This window comes from Equus caballus, chromosome 15 (genome assembly GCF_041296265.1).
Source record: "Equus caballus isolate H_3958 breed thoroughbred chromosome 15, TB-T2T, whole genome shotgun sequence".
Classification (NCBI taxonomy): domain Eukaryota; kingdom Metazoa; phylum Chordata; class Mammalia; order Perissodactyla; family Equidae; genus Equus; species Equus caballus.
The window spans coordinates 18,418,144-18,432,657 of NC_091698.1; the positions used below are offsets into that span (position 1 = coordinate 18,418,144).

General features: G+C 43.1%; 1 protein-coding gene across 10 annotated transcripts in view; it reads left to right on the forward strand.

The window, feature by feature from the left end:
* The window catches only part of ST6GAL2 (ST6 beta-galactoside alpha-2,6-sialyltransferase 2), a 72,799-nt gene that overhangs the window by 10,442 nt on the left and 47,843 nt on the right, over nt 1-14,514 (forward strand). The gene's annotated exons all lie outside the window — the stretch shown is intronic.

The window sequence follows — 14,514 nt, forward strand, 5'->3', positions numbered from 1 at the left end:
ATTTCATTTGGCAACTTGTAGCCTCTGCATTGTGAATTTGGAATCCTTTAATATTGCCAGTGGACACTGACAGATGAATAGTTCTGTGAGATATTTTATGTAATATAGTGACACTCTTAGGAGATGTTTTTAGGAAACTAGCTCATAGAAAAATTCAGCAGGACATGGAAGATTAAAGTCATATAGAGCCTTCAGAGGTTTCGTCCTCATAGAGACAGTCTGCATTGCAGTTTGGAAGTAATAAATAAAAATCTAAAAATTAAAAAATCTAAAAGCTCAGCGCAGCCTATCAGTTGCCTGGCCTGTACTTGGAACACGTTGACCAACTTATTACCAAAAACTAAAGTTCAAAGGGATCTAAAGAAAAGGTAGAATGATATCTTAAAATTTAGTAGAAAGGAAGAGAATAAGAAATGGAAATGCGATTTAAAAAGTAAAAAGACTGACAGATTCCTTAATAAAGATCTAATGTACTCAGATTCTATTGCGTAAATTTGGGATTTCCCTGAGGCTAGAGAGATTGGCTTAAACCCAAAGCCACACGCCAGTGGAACCAGTTGGTCGGGAGCAGCCTCTGGCAGCCAGAGCTCACAGGCTGGCGAGTCTCAGGATCCGGTTTCTGTCTCCTGAAGGTGAAGCTGCGTTGTCTTACCTGCTGCTGAAAATGCCGGCTTTTCCACAACGTGCCCTTGGGCGTGTGCTGTTTAAGAGGCTTGAAAATACGTGATGATGCTTCCTGGGCCTGTCCAGAGTCTCTTTCCTGATGGAGACAGTGACATTTGCAGTTTCTGGAGGGCACAGCGTTTCTTGGACTCCAGCTTCTAGTGTTTATCATATTCTTTACAGGAAGAATGGAGGGAAGCTCTCCACTGTTAGTAGCAAAAAGAGCATTTTATGTTAGGAATTTGTTTTACAATGTCTCCATCCACTCTTGCTCACCTCCTGCACCCCATGCATTGTCCAGATTGGCAGAGTCACTTTCTAAACTCGAAGCTTGATCGTGGGACCTTCTCCTCTCCTTAGATGCTCTTGTTGCTCGCTTGCATAAAGGCCACAGTGTAGAATTTTTAGAACATTGTGTGCTTCTGGATTGGGCCCCAGTTTTTTGTCTCCACTTTCCCATTGGCTATTTCCTCTGACCATATTAGGGCAAAGCTAAGGATGGAGCTTGTTCTTTCTTCCTCTTTCAGCAAGCTTTTGGTCTGTCTCTCTCTCCCTCCTTCTCTCTCTTTCTCTCACATACACACACACGTGCACATGCACATGTGCACATGCATAACGCTCCCCTTCTTTGCTATAGCATCATCCCTCTGTGATGCACTTACTCCTCTGTGTTATCTTTGGCTGTTTACTTCTCTCTCACCCCTGCTTAACTGTAAGGTCCTTACAGTAGGCAGCCCCTGGGACTCTGTCTCAGCTAATTGGCACATCTTGAGGTACTGGGCTCAGTAGATGCTTGATCACTGTTTGTTGAATGAATGAAGCTAAGAGTCCTGTCAGATTGGGAGGCCTATTGTCCACTCCTACATGATTTCTAAAAAGGGAGAGGATGGGATCTTTTCTGTCTCTTTTAAAGTTGAATCCCCATTTATATAGCTTCCCCAATTCCAGTGATCCATTTATGAACAGGACATTCTATAGACGTGGGTCCATGGGTCAGGTGAACCATTCTGTACATAGATTAGAGTTGCAGGTCATCACTTTGGAGAAACACATTTACTAGCAGTGTTAGGAAATCAGAGTTAACCATCAGCCTTATCATTTTTATGCCCCTTGTGAATTTCACAGGGAAACCTGAAATTCACATTTCTTTTCGTGATTATTACATATGTGGTTGGGCATCTTTGCTTTTTCTTTAACAAAGCATTCAGAAGTGAGGGACACGTGTAATTGGTAAGTAATTAGTAAATAAATCAGGTTCTGTCCAGGGAGATTTTATAAAAGCACTTTGTCTTGGATTCATAAGTATTGTTTCAGGTTCCAACGAGAGCTACGTACATTATCAGCACCTGGTGTGATAACAGGCTGCTCCTGAGCCAGTGGGCTCAACAGCGTTTGGCTGTTGTGCTGCGATTTTTTCTGCCTGCCCATGAATCATCTATGAATAGATATTAAAATTTGGAAAAAGTACTTCTAGACCTGGGAGAGTATAAAATATCAGCCGTCTATGAAGAATTATAAATGCAATGCCTTGACCCTGAGTTCAGGCCAACTGGGTGCAGGTGGGGAAACTAACACACACCTTTAGCTGATGGCGTGGGGAAGGCGGTGTGCTGCGCCTTCCCGTGTGTCAGAGCGTGCCCATGACCTCCTTCTGCCAGTGCTCCCTGCAGGAGACAGCTCCCAGGGCACCTTCCATGGATAGAGGCTCTGTGTGCATTTGTGTCATTAGAGTGTATTTTCAAAGTATCTTCCCAGACACAGATCCCCTTGAGTGCTAAGTGCTGTGCATTTCTTTCCCCACTATCTGTTTAAGAGAGTTTTGTTTTGAATTTTGCAATCTCTCAAAAGGTGGAGTCAGGGCTAGGAGCATGCCTGGGATGAGTCACTTAATTAAAGGAGTCTTTCCCTTACTCTGAACACACAGTAGACTTAAAATAAAAAATGTTACTAGTGGTGAAAGTGTTGGAAGTTAGGGACCGTTAGTGATTCTCAGTGGTAAGTAGAACATTGCAGGAATTTAACAAAGGCACAGGGAGTTAAAAAAAATACATGGGGGGCGGTTAAGTTCGCACATTCTGCTTCGGCAACCTGGGGTTCGCTGGTTCGGATCCCAGGTACAGACCTTCACACCGCTTGTCTAGCCATGCTGTGGCAGGCATCCTACATATAAGGTAGGGGAAGATGGGCACAGATGTTAGCTCAGGGACAGTCTTCCTCAGCAAAAAGAGGAGGATTGGCGGCAGATGTTGGCTCAGAGCTAATCTTCCTCAAAAAGAAAAAAAAATACATGGAACACTGAATAAACGAGTTCATTGCTCTGTTTGCATGTGATAGGATACAAGGGACTGCTTGGGAGTAAAAAGAACCGAAGTGTGGATTTCCTCGCACCCGTGGAAATTGTGTTAAGCACTTTCGTAACCAAGTTGAGTGGAGTTTCATGACTTGGTGTGTGTTGGCTATTGCATTTGCGCTGTGGACTGTGGTAGGCTGGCCCTTCAGTCTGGTGACCCCACCACCCCGGCTGTGGGTGACTGCGTAGCATCAGCACAGACTCGTGTCTGTGCCTGGAGTCACGCACCAGGCAACGGGAGCTCTTCAAGTAAGAAAACTCAGTCCACTTAGAAGTCTGGGTTGGTCCCAGAGCATCCGAGTGTTGCTGTTATTTAAAGTAACATATTAAATTTTGAAAATCTGTGAAAATTATTTCATTTTTCTTAATGACCTTCGATGTCCGCACTACCCCCCAGCTCTTTTCATTTTCCTCATGAGTCCTGCTATGCCAGTTTCCTAAGGTTTGCATTGCCAGTTGGGTTTCAATTATGTTGTTGTCCTGGACATAGTTTTTGATGACTGGATGTGGTTAGAAAATTCTGATACTGTGTCCTGGAATTCTGGTGCCAGCCGGGAATGCCCAACGCTCTGATAAAACCAACCCACCAACTTACGTTGTCCTCTTCAGGACACTCATAACCATTGGATATTGGAACTAGTTTCAAATGGATCCCAAGCTGTTGGGAGTGGGAGAGAACTGGGCCAAGGCTTCAGTAATGCGTTTGTGTTTTGCTTGTTTATTGGTTTGGTTTTCTTTTTTTTCCACTGCTGTAGACTCCTTGAGAAGGTTTACTCTCAGGCAGTGAGCCTTACTTTCAAAGTAAGCACAATTTTGTGGCTTCCTAGAAACTGGTAATGAATAATATGGATCTAACCAGAAGTCCTGCATTTACTGTGTTTACATTTCATGAATATCTGAAGTAACTGGGAATTTCAACTTTACAGGCCCTCTTACTGAATTACTATTAAACATTCAGTTTGCACACCAAAATCCCTGTCTTTATTCTTTTTTTGAAAGGCCTTCTCCCAGGAAGGGAAGACTAGCATCCTGCAGGGTGAAATGCATAATGCCTTCAGCTCTCTCTGCCAAATGAGAGGTGGGGAAGATCTCGCTCTGCTTTGTTTGGAAGAATTCCTTGTCTCAACAGTGGCTGAGTGCAGGTGACTGCCTGCACAGAGTTGCCTCTCCTGCCCTCTCCTCACTGGCCGTTTTGCAGAAGGCCACCTAGCAGTCAACCCAGGCATGTTCCCTGTGTTGGTCGGCCACACCAGGCATAGTGGAACATGGCTCATCACAGAGGTCGGCCTGATTGCAGTCTTCCCAAATAAATACCTAAAGGGTAATCTGTCTCCTGGCTCAAAGGTCAGGTGCCCCCTGGGCTGGGCCCTCTGTGCACTCCTGCTGCCTGTCAGGAAGGGGTGGGCGTGGGTGGGAGGGGGCGTGGGGATCTTCAGCTTGAGCCTGGGATCCCTGCTATGCGGAATGCAAGAGGGAGGCCTCAGCCATCAGTCAAGTTAATGAGAAGGGCTGAAAAGCAGATGAATCCTTTCTTCCCTCTACAGGGTTCTTCAGCGTTCTGGAAGGGTCTGACTGACAGCTTTGAAGGCTCCCTTCCTTCCCAGAGAGCTGAGGCAGCGGGAGGGGGCTTCTGCACTATGTAAACTGTCAGCCTCTCCCCTTGCTGCGGCAGGAACTGGGGTCTCCCCCCGGCCCAATCTCAGCAGGCTTCATAGGACAGAACAGTTAAATCATTGAGTTCGAAGGGCCGTTGTTGTTTGGGGCTTCTGGAGGAAAAGATGAAAAGATGAGATGAAATGTGTTTTCTGTTTCCTGAAGGAAATTAACGGAGTTGTCTGAGTTTGGTATTTCCCGGAATATCTGAGTGGGAAGAGGCAAGGCTCCATGCACAGGGGAAGCTGCCAGAGGTCCAGATGCGCAGCCCCTTGCCCGCTGGCTCCACCTGCGGGAAAGGTGTCCTTCCAGATGGCAAATTCCAGGGAGTCAGAGCATCTTCCTCAGGACTTCTCAGTGCTGCTGGTATCTCCTGGAGTCCCTGCTTTGGGATATTCTTGTCACCACCCCCAAATCCTCCAAAAATTCTTAGATATGCCACATTATCTGATTGGCCAGGGCCTAGCAAATACCTTGATAGATACTTGTTGAGTACAAGAAACTTCTTTTGTGGTAGACAGGGGTTGGTTGCAATCTAGCAATGGATTGCCACCCGTCTACTTTTTATCTGACTAGTAATTTAACGCAGAATGTACTGGCACTCCTTCAATGAATAATGTATTTAATAGGTGTTTTTTAATTGCACTCCCTGATTTCATGCTCTTCAACCGTAATTAACATGTGTGGGAACAGAGATTTATAGAAGGAAGGCATGTTCTGGGGTTAGAAATTTCCTTCTTAAGAAGAAAAACAAGTTGGCTTATTCCAAGTGTCTCTTAAGCCCCCAAACTCTGCGTTGTTGGTAGACTGATGACAGTTTTTTATATTGGATTCTCGTTGCCTTTCTTCGGCTTCCAGTCTCTCGTCTCCTTCTCTGATGCGTCCTGTCAGTACTTCTGCATTAACAAGCTCTGTTGGGGCACTACTTGAGGTTTGCAGGACAGTTATCTTGCTTTGGGACTTGTACACAGATATTTAGTTTATTATGGCAGGTTCTAAAAATTTATGACCTGTGAAAAGTTTATTTTCAGCATAACTGAGGTCAGAATTGGACATTTAATCTGAAATCCATATGGCACTGATTTGCACAGTATGTGAAAGCTCTTTGTAAACTGTAGAGGGCAGCCTGAGCAGAGAGACGGGCTTTGGAGTCAACAGTCTAAGTCTCAAATTCCAGGGCCTTCACTTTGGGGGCATTTCTGTGAGTTATTCTTTTTATTTTCTTCTTTTTTTCCTACTGTTTTTAAAATTAAAACTTTTAGAGCAGTGTAAGATTCACAGCAAAATTGAGCAGAATATACAGAGATTTTCCATATCCCCTCGGCCCCCACACGTGTACAGTCTCCCCCACTATCAGCGTCCCCCACCAGGTGATACACTTGTTACAATCGATGAACCTGTATTCACACATCCTCATCACCCAAAGTCCACAGTTGACATTAGGGCTCACTCTTGGTGGTGTACATTCTGTGGGTTTGGACAAATGTATAACAACATGTACCCATCATTATAGGATCATACAGAGTATTTTCACTGCCCTAAGAATCCTCTGTGCTCTGCCTGTTTCCTCCTCCACCCTTCTCCCGCAACTGCTGATCTTTTACTGTCTTCATAATTGTATCCTTTTCCAGAATGTCATATAGTTGGAATCATATAGTATGTAACCTTTCAGACTGGCTTCTTTCACTTAGTTATATGCATTTAAGTTTCTTCAGTGTCTTTTCATAGCTTGATAGCTCATTTCTTTTTAGTGCTGAATAGCATTCCATTGTCTGGTTGTTAGCACAGTTTATTTATCCACTCACCTACTGAAGGACATCTTGGTCGTTCTAAGTTTTGACGGTTATGAATAAAGCTGCTATAAACATCCGTGTGCAGGTTTTTGTCTGGACATAAGTTTTCAACTCCTTTTAATAAATGCCAATAAGCATGATTGCTGGATCATATAGTAAGACTACATGTACTTTTGTAAGAAACAGACACACTGTCTTCGCAAGGGGCTGTACCATTTGGTATTCGCACCAGCGATGAATGAGAGTCCCTGTCGTTCCGCATCTTGGCCAGCCTTTGGTGTTGGCCATTCTAATAGGTATGTTGTGGTATCTCTTGGTTGTTTTAATTTGCGTTTCCCTGAGGACTTATGATGTGGAGCATCTTTTCATACACTTACTTGCCAATTGTATGTCTTTTTTGATGAGGTTTGTTAATCAGATTTTTTTCTTATTGTTGAGTTTTAAGAGTTCTATGTATAATTTCGATAACTGTCCTTTGTCAGATGTGTCTTTTGCAAATATTTTCTCCCAGTCTGTGGCTTGTCTTATCATTCTCTTGACATTGTCTTTCAGAGAGCAGAAGTTTTTAATTTTAATGAAGTGCACCTTATCAATTATTCCTTTCATGGATTGTGCCTTTGGTGTTACATCTAAAAGGTCATTGTCATACTCAAGGTCATCTAAATTTTCTCCAGTGTTATCATCTAGGAGTTTTATAGTTTTGCATTTTACATTTAGGTCTGTGATTTCTCCGACTTTTTGTTCTAACAAAAAAGTTAACCATATTCCAGGCTTCAGTTTCCTCCTCTGTAAGATGAGAGTAAATGATCTGGGTCTTTTTTGACAGACAGTATTTTTAAGTGCCAACCAACACATCTGTAATGGGCGCAAGGGTGGCATTTGTACTATTACTTTTAGAGCGCAGTGCGGTAGTCAAGGGAAATGGAACTGGCTGCTTGTGTAGCAAATTGTTTTGGCTCTTAAGCAGCTCTCCTAAAGGTTTTGGTTGTTCTGTTGTTTTGTATTGCATTACCTTCTTATATAATACCTTATTCTTTGAAGTTACTTATGGTTTGTGAAACTTAGAACCCAGTAAGTGGTTTGGGGGACTGGAGGATGCAGAAAGGTCATGACCTGGAAATTCCCTGACTCTGAGTCCTCTGTGGGACTCAGCACACAGAATTTTAATCTGCTGCTTCTAGTCCACATTTGCTGTTCAACTGAACAAGCTCTCTTTGAAACAGAATGCCTGCTTAGCAGCCAAATGCTCATTTTAGTCCCTGCTCCTTCCTAAGCAGCCCAGACCTCTAAAAGATTACACCTGCCATAAAATACAGACTCTGGTTACAGAGGTAATTAAGTACTGGGCAAAGGAGCAGAAAGACTTTGAAGTTACATAAAAATCCTCATTTATTTGTTTTTATTAAGGTTCTTAGAAATGACTTAGCCATCTTTGTCTCCAAAATTATATGCTTTGCTGATACTGCGTTGGATAACATTTACACGTTACTGGCTCAAAGTGAATACTTGCTCAGTGAAGAGAGAAAATATAGCTTAAATGATTCAGAGAAAATAACCAAAAAAAAGAAAGAAAAGCCAAAGGAAATAAACAACTAATTGTCAGATGTCCAGATCTGTACTAACAGTGCTAACAGTGCTATTGTACTGTGCTAACAGTACAATAACGACAAAATTTTTCTGAAACTATAGGAAGCCGGCTGCTTTCCTGGGAGGCTGAATAAGATGGTGTCTAAACAAAGGTGCTTTGGAGTCAGCCTGGGCTCAGATCTGACTCTACAACCTGTGTGACGTCCAGGCAGGCAGAGGGGCCCCATTGCAAAGTTACAATCCGGGGCCCCTTATTCAAAAAGCAGGGGGGAAATGCCCCTAATGGACTGTTTTATGCTTTTTCCTGCCTTTCCCTTTCTTGACTTGTCATGGTGTTTTTGATTTTCTAAGCAAAGAAAAATTAAAATTCAATTATTAGCATGACTTTTACCATTCATCTTTATATTGTGCAATACCAGCTTGAAATGCAAATCTAAGACCGTTTACTCCTATGCAAAAGCACTGAGATTGCACGATTTGTACTTCATAGCTGGCACGTGTGTATGTGTTTCGTTCTTACCAGAACAGTGGGAACACAGCTCGATACTAACTCAGCTGTTTTTATTTCACCTCGTGACACATGCACATTCTACCAACAGTCTGTCTGCAGCTTTCTGTTGAGGAAGGCAGGGCTTTCCCTCTGTGTCATCATTTTCAGCACACATGGATGGCTAACACAGGGAAAAGGAAAGGACATGATAGGGGCCCTTGGCCGATTGTGTTTCTTGGGACACCCTTGCTTCTTTTCGCTTTTGAAGCAAGTTCTGGTTCTAACAGAAAGCGCAGCCTCTCAGGGCTGTTGGATCCCCCCACTTAGTCACAGAGGTGACATGCTACCATGGACTCCCTTTGAGTCTTACTGAACCCCCCCGTGCAGTGTGGGCGTACTGGAATTCTATGCTCATGGGACATCACGGATGCTGCACATGGCAAGGAATGGTGGACACAGATACTGCACCCTCATTACACGTCTGGTCTGCTCCCGTGCATGCTTCATGGCCCCGTTCCCCCATCAGACTTCACTTACAAACACAGACTCAAAGGGAAAGTTAGTTAAGAACTTCAAGACAGTGAGAGGAGAGCATTAAACCAAGCGTGGCCCTTCAGAATGTGGGGTCCTGTGGGACTGCACCAGTCCCAGGCCCTAGTGATGTCTAATGGACTCAGCTTCAATGAGCGTCTGTTTCCTCACCATAAACTTGAGGCAGTAATACTGCCTAACTCCCAGGCTGTTCTTGTGTTTACAGGATGCCCTGTGTGTCATTTATGCAGCACCACACCTGGTGCCTAGGAAGCCTTTACTGAAAGTTCATTCTTACCACTCCCACTACCGAGCAAGTCTTTAAACGAGACCGTTTTCTTGTTGGAAAGACAACCTAATGCAAATGCAAGCCAGAGTCATTAAATGTCACTTCTAGAATTAAACAGGCTGTAAAAAAATTTTTATAAGGCACAAATATATTTATTATCTTTTTTGAAATGAGTCAGTGTCCGTGTAAATGAATAAGCAAATAAAATATAGTGCCTTAAGGGCTTTGCAGAGCACAGTGGTTTTATAAAAACATGAGACGTGGCTTCAAGTTCCACATCTCTACGTGTGGGCAGCTTGCTTTGCTCCCTGTACCTCAGTTTCCTCATCTGTCAAGTGAGAGGGTCAGGTATCTGACATCGATACTACAAATTGTCGCATCATGGCAAGATGTCTCACAACTAGGGTGGACCGAAATGAAAACACAGACATAAGTGGACGTAAGGAGGACGTGATGGAGACAAGAGCCACAATAATCGGGTTTATTCTCGCCCCTCCTGTTGACTGGGTGCTGGCAGTGTGTTAGGTACTACTGAGCTTTCTCTCCCACCATCCAAGGCTCGCGCCCAGCAGGACTAATGCTTGTGTGCACTCCGTTTGTTCCGTACAGATTCGTGCTGTTCATAGCTGTATTTCATCCTTGTACAAAATCTAAGCATGTACTTCCTGTGTCTATTTTCATCTAGGTAGGATGAAAAACCTCATGCCCTGGAATTAATACCCCCGTGTAGTCAGCATCTCCTTGATAGGGTGAGATAGTGGTGTGTGGAGCTGGCTTGTAAGTTTTCAGGAATTCTGTGAGCCAATTATTAAATTATATTAAAAACAAAGGTAGTAAGTACTCAAAACTCATGACATCCTAATAATTTTATTACATTTGCTATCGCCTCTTCTCTTGGGGTTGTTTACACGTAATGTATCTGTGTGGTGCCAGTACCAGACCATGATGAACTCCTGCGCATCTCTTCCCAGCCCTGTGTTGGGTGACGTCACATTGCTAGTTTGGAGTTGGCTGTGGTAGAAGTATTTACACCATGGAAATGGGCAAATACTAAAAATCAGGTCTCCTTTCTGAACCCTCTGCCCCGAGAGCCAGTTGTTAAACGTTTGTCAGCATGTTACTGAGTAGAGATGAAATTTAGTGCACAAGTTCCTTTTGCAAGATTTGTTACAAGCCGTAGCTATTGTAGACCATTACAGACCCTTTAGAAAGCGTGAAAAAGGGAAAAGAAAAGAGGGAGTGAACATTCTTCAAGCATCTGTGCCTGGCAACACATTCATTGCCTTTCGTATAGAGTTCAATTAAAATCCTCTTAAAGGCTGGCTAAGCTGTGCGGTATTACTTCAGTCTTGCAGTTGAAGAAACTGATCTGTGGTTTAATAACTTGCCCATGTTGATACAACTATTAAGTGAAGACACTTCTTTTGGAAAAGCATTTGAATGTAGGTGTTTGTGACTCAACTCCTTGTTATCTTTTCCCTATGGAATGGAAATTTGAATACGTTTTGCAAAGGAAAGTAGTTTTAAATGCTATGGTAAAATTTTTGTAAGTATAATTAATACTGTACTTTTTCTTTCATTCGTTTATTTGTACAGCAAGCATTGAAAGTCAAATATGTGCCAGCCACTGGTCATTTAGAGGTTCTGCCTGAGGGAGAAATAGGTGCGAAGTGCTGGAGGGGCACAGGAAATGACCAGGGAATGTCAGAGAAGGATGCTTAAGCTGTTTATTAAAAGGTGACAACTCCAGTTTTCGTGTAGAGAAAACAGCCCTTGCAAAGGCATGTAGAGGTGTGCCTGGCATCGTGTGTGGCCTCCAGGGTTTCAAGTGTTGTGGTGGAGGTTGGTCTAGGTAGAGGGAACCGGAATTATGAGATTGTGGTCAGAGAGGCATCTGTGGGTGGTTTGGAGCTTCCTGCCCGACCACCACCTGCGGCACACTTGGAAGGCATCGCCCATTCTTACCGGCCTCTCTGGCTGTTGAGGGCATGCTGTTGAAAGAGAAGCTTCTATAGTGCAGGCTCGTGGGCCCTAACCTCAGATTTTGGTTGAGCAAGTCTAGGGTAGAACCCAGGACGTTTCATTTTTATCTTACATCCTTAGGGATTCTGAGCACCAGGCACCACACACTGAGAAATAGTATTGTTCTGTAGCTTCTGTGCTGTCTTCACCAAGAAGAAGAAAGGACACGCACATAATAATAACCTGAGCTCTTCCCAGCTTCACGTCACTTTCGTACCCAGTCTCTGTCTCTCCCCACAGTTACCCTGTGAGATGTTCAGAGCAATTAATTACTCTTCTTATTTTACAGTTGAGAGAAATGAGGGTGGCAGAGGTTAATTACGGAGCTCCAGGTCCCACCGTTAGCAAATGGCGGACCCAGACTTCTCTGTATTTGCCAGTGTATTTTCCTCGGGTGCACATTGCCCATGAGGGGCTCGGCCCTGGTGCCCAGGATGCCACCTTGTGGTGATCTGTGCTCTGAGGCCAACCTCAGTAGCATTGTGCCTTAAACAAGGGACCATCTATACTGCCCCAAATAATTTGCACTCCAGTGGAATGACTCTACAGACTTTACAAGGTAGGGATTTTATTCTTGAGGTTCCTCTCTCAATTTCTGCAGCATTCTGGTCAGCTACAGAACTTGAGAAAACTCTGGAAGTAAAATCCATGATCCCACCTATTTAGTATCGTTCAATGACGAGGAGCATATTGCTAGTAGGGTAGATTTCCATAGGTTTTGAGTATTTCAGTCTCTTTCCGTCAGTTAATGTGGAGAACAGACAGAACAAGAGAGTGAGCTTGAACCAGGAAACCTGTGTGCACATTCTGTGCCTGCCTCCAGCTGGCTTTGTAACCACAGGTCGCATGCTTCGTTTCCCCAGACCCTGGCTTCCTCAGAGGAAGCTGGAGTCTTTGTATCCAAGCTTTTGTTCAATCTCCCGAGTCTCCAGGACGGAGGGAGAAAATATCACCACTGATTTCACGTTCTTTGGCTTTTCCAAGACAGGTAGCACGTTTGCATTGTGAGCAATGCACTCGTGATTGTATTATTGTGTTTATTTATTTGGGGGTTGGGAAAATAGAAATGTATTTTACCTATGAAATTAATTATGTTTAAAATAGTTCTCTTATCGGTTTTCTCTAAAGTTGTGTCCATTTTCTTGCCTGCTCTGCTGCCCTGCCTCCATTTCGAAACCTGGTTTTCCCAAATAACCAGCCTTTGCTTAGTGCCTAGATCAAAACATAAAGCATAATAAGATTACCTTCATCTCCGCCCAGGCTTCTTAGTTGCTTTCACTTAGAACTGATATTTTGTTTCATTGTAGAATAGGACTAAAAATTTTACTAAAATGAGAAGGACAACCAAGTCAGAACTGCATTTTTAGCACATAACGCAGTGCACACCCACAGTAGCCACACATGGCTTAACCTGAACTTTACATTCTGAGAGAGCCAGAACACATTTTAGGGTATATTCTTTTCCTTTGAATTCAGAGTAATAACTACACTGTTCAGAAATGAATTCAGATATAGATCTTGATCAAACTCAACTGACATTTTAAATAAATTTTAGACAGATGAATTGAGTGTTTCTGTGATGGAATGATCACAAACATTTTCTTTTTTCAAAAAGCAATCTGGGGAGCGTTCATTTGTACTGTGGTTAATGCTCTGGTAAGTCAGTGCAATATAGCTGCTGTAAACATTTGTAGAGCAAAGGAAAAAAACGCCTTTATTTAAATCTTGCCAAGAGCAGAAATAAAATGAACAAATGCACACTGGAGGGAGAGGCAACAGAGAGATCCGCGCTGCTTGATAACTGTGGTGCGGCTGTATTAGCATCTCATTTAAGCTGCATGAAATATATAGTATGGTCACTAATAATTTTATGTCTGAGTGTGTGCCTTAGAAGAGATGTTTGTTGAGTTGGTGCATGGTGGATCGGTGAGGTTTTCTTTTCTGCAGAGACCTTTCATTTACTCAGCATGGAAATTAGATACAAATACCCTAATTGTAATTACTATTTGTATATTTACAGAAGAGTAAGAAGTAAGAATAAGTGAACATCAATTCCATTTAATAATGAAATATTCTTGGCTGACACAGGTACCGTGAAGACAACTTTAGCAGTTATTGCCCCTGAATTAACGAATCATAAAGGATAAGACCAGGCTGTATTATCCTTTTAATCCCCATCATCTAGCACTGTGCCTGGACATATAATAAATGCTTATTACATACATTTTGTGTGTATATATTCCCATCAAGGGTAGGCGGGCAGCTTGTATACCACAACTTATTTATAAATTAGAAGAAAGAGTGTTTTTGCAGGCCATACAGAAATTATAGCAGTAAGAAAAGGGCCTGGGCTGGGCTAGACTGGGCTGGGGAGATAACCAGAGTCCTTGTTTAGCAGAGAGATTGAACTAGAATTCATCAGAACATTTTACGATTCATGGTGTCATCTCAGAGAGACCCAATTTCAGATAGCATCTTTCTGCTCCTTTGATTGGTATTTTCCTATGTCATCGTGGTTAGCTGTAAGTTCGAATTCTGCTGATTTAGCCGTGACTGTGGCCTCACCCTTCTCTCCCTCCTTCAGTCTCTGTCCCTGACATCTTAAGAGTTGGCCTGCCTCTCTGGAGCAGGTCTGGGTCTCCACCGTGTGGCACGGGTGCCTCCTCAGTTGGTGATGACTGGAAATGTTCGGTCCTGCTGGAGCAGCGAAAGTTCCGTGCAATCGATCAAGGCTGGGTGGATGCGGATAAATCATTCTTTTCACTTTCCCTCTTCTTCCTAGTTCCATGTGTCACAAAAATTAACTTCCAGAAGTCATACTTCTGAGTTCCCATAGCTCAATTGTATGTGGTTGAGTTTTAGCTAAAACTATTTGTGAGGGAAAATTTTTACTGAGCTCTAATGGGGAGGCTGAAACCCATTCCATTTTGTTTATGTCGTTAGATGTGATAAAGACATTAAATTACAGTGTTTCTCACAAGTTCTTGTCCGTATATTTCATAGAAGCCAGTGTTTCCATTATCACGGTGTGTTTGTAGATTAAGTAACAAGTGGATTGATCTTTATAAAGAGGATTTCTTATATACCCATGCACATAACCCAAATTCCAGTACACGGCCTGCGATTCCTGCCGGCC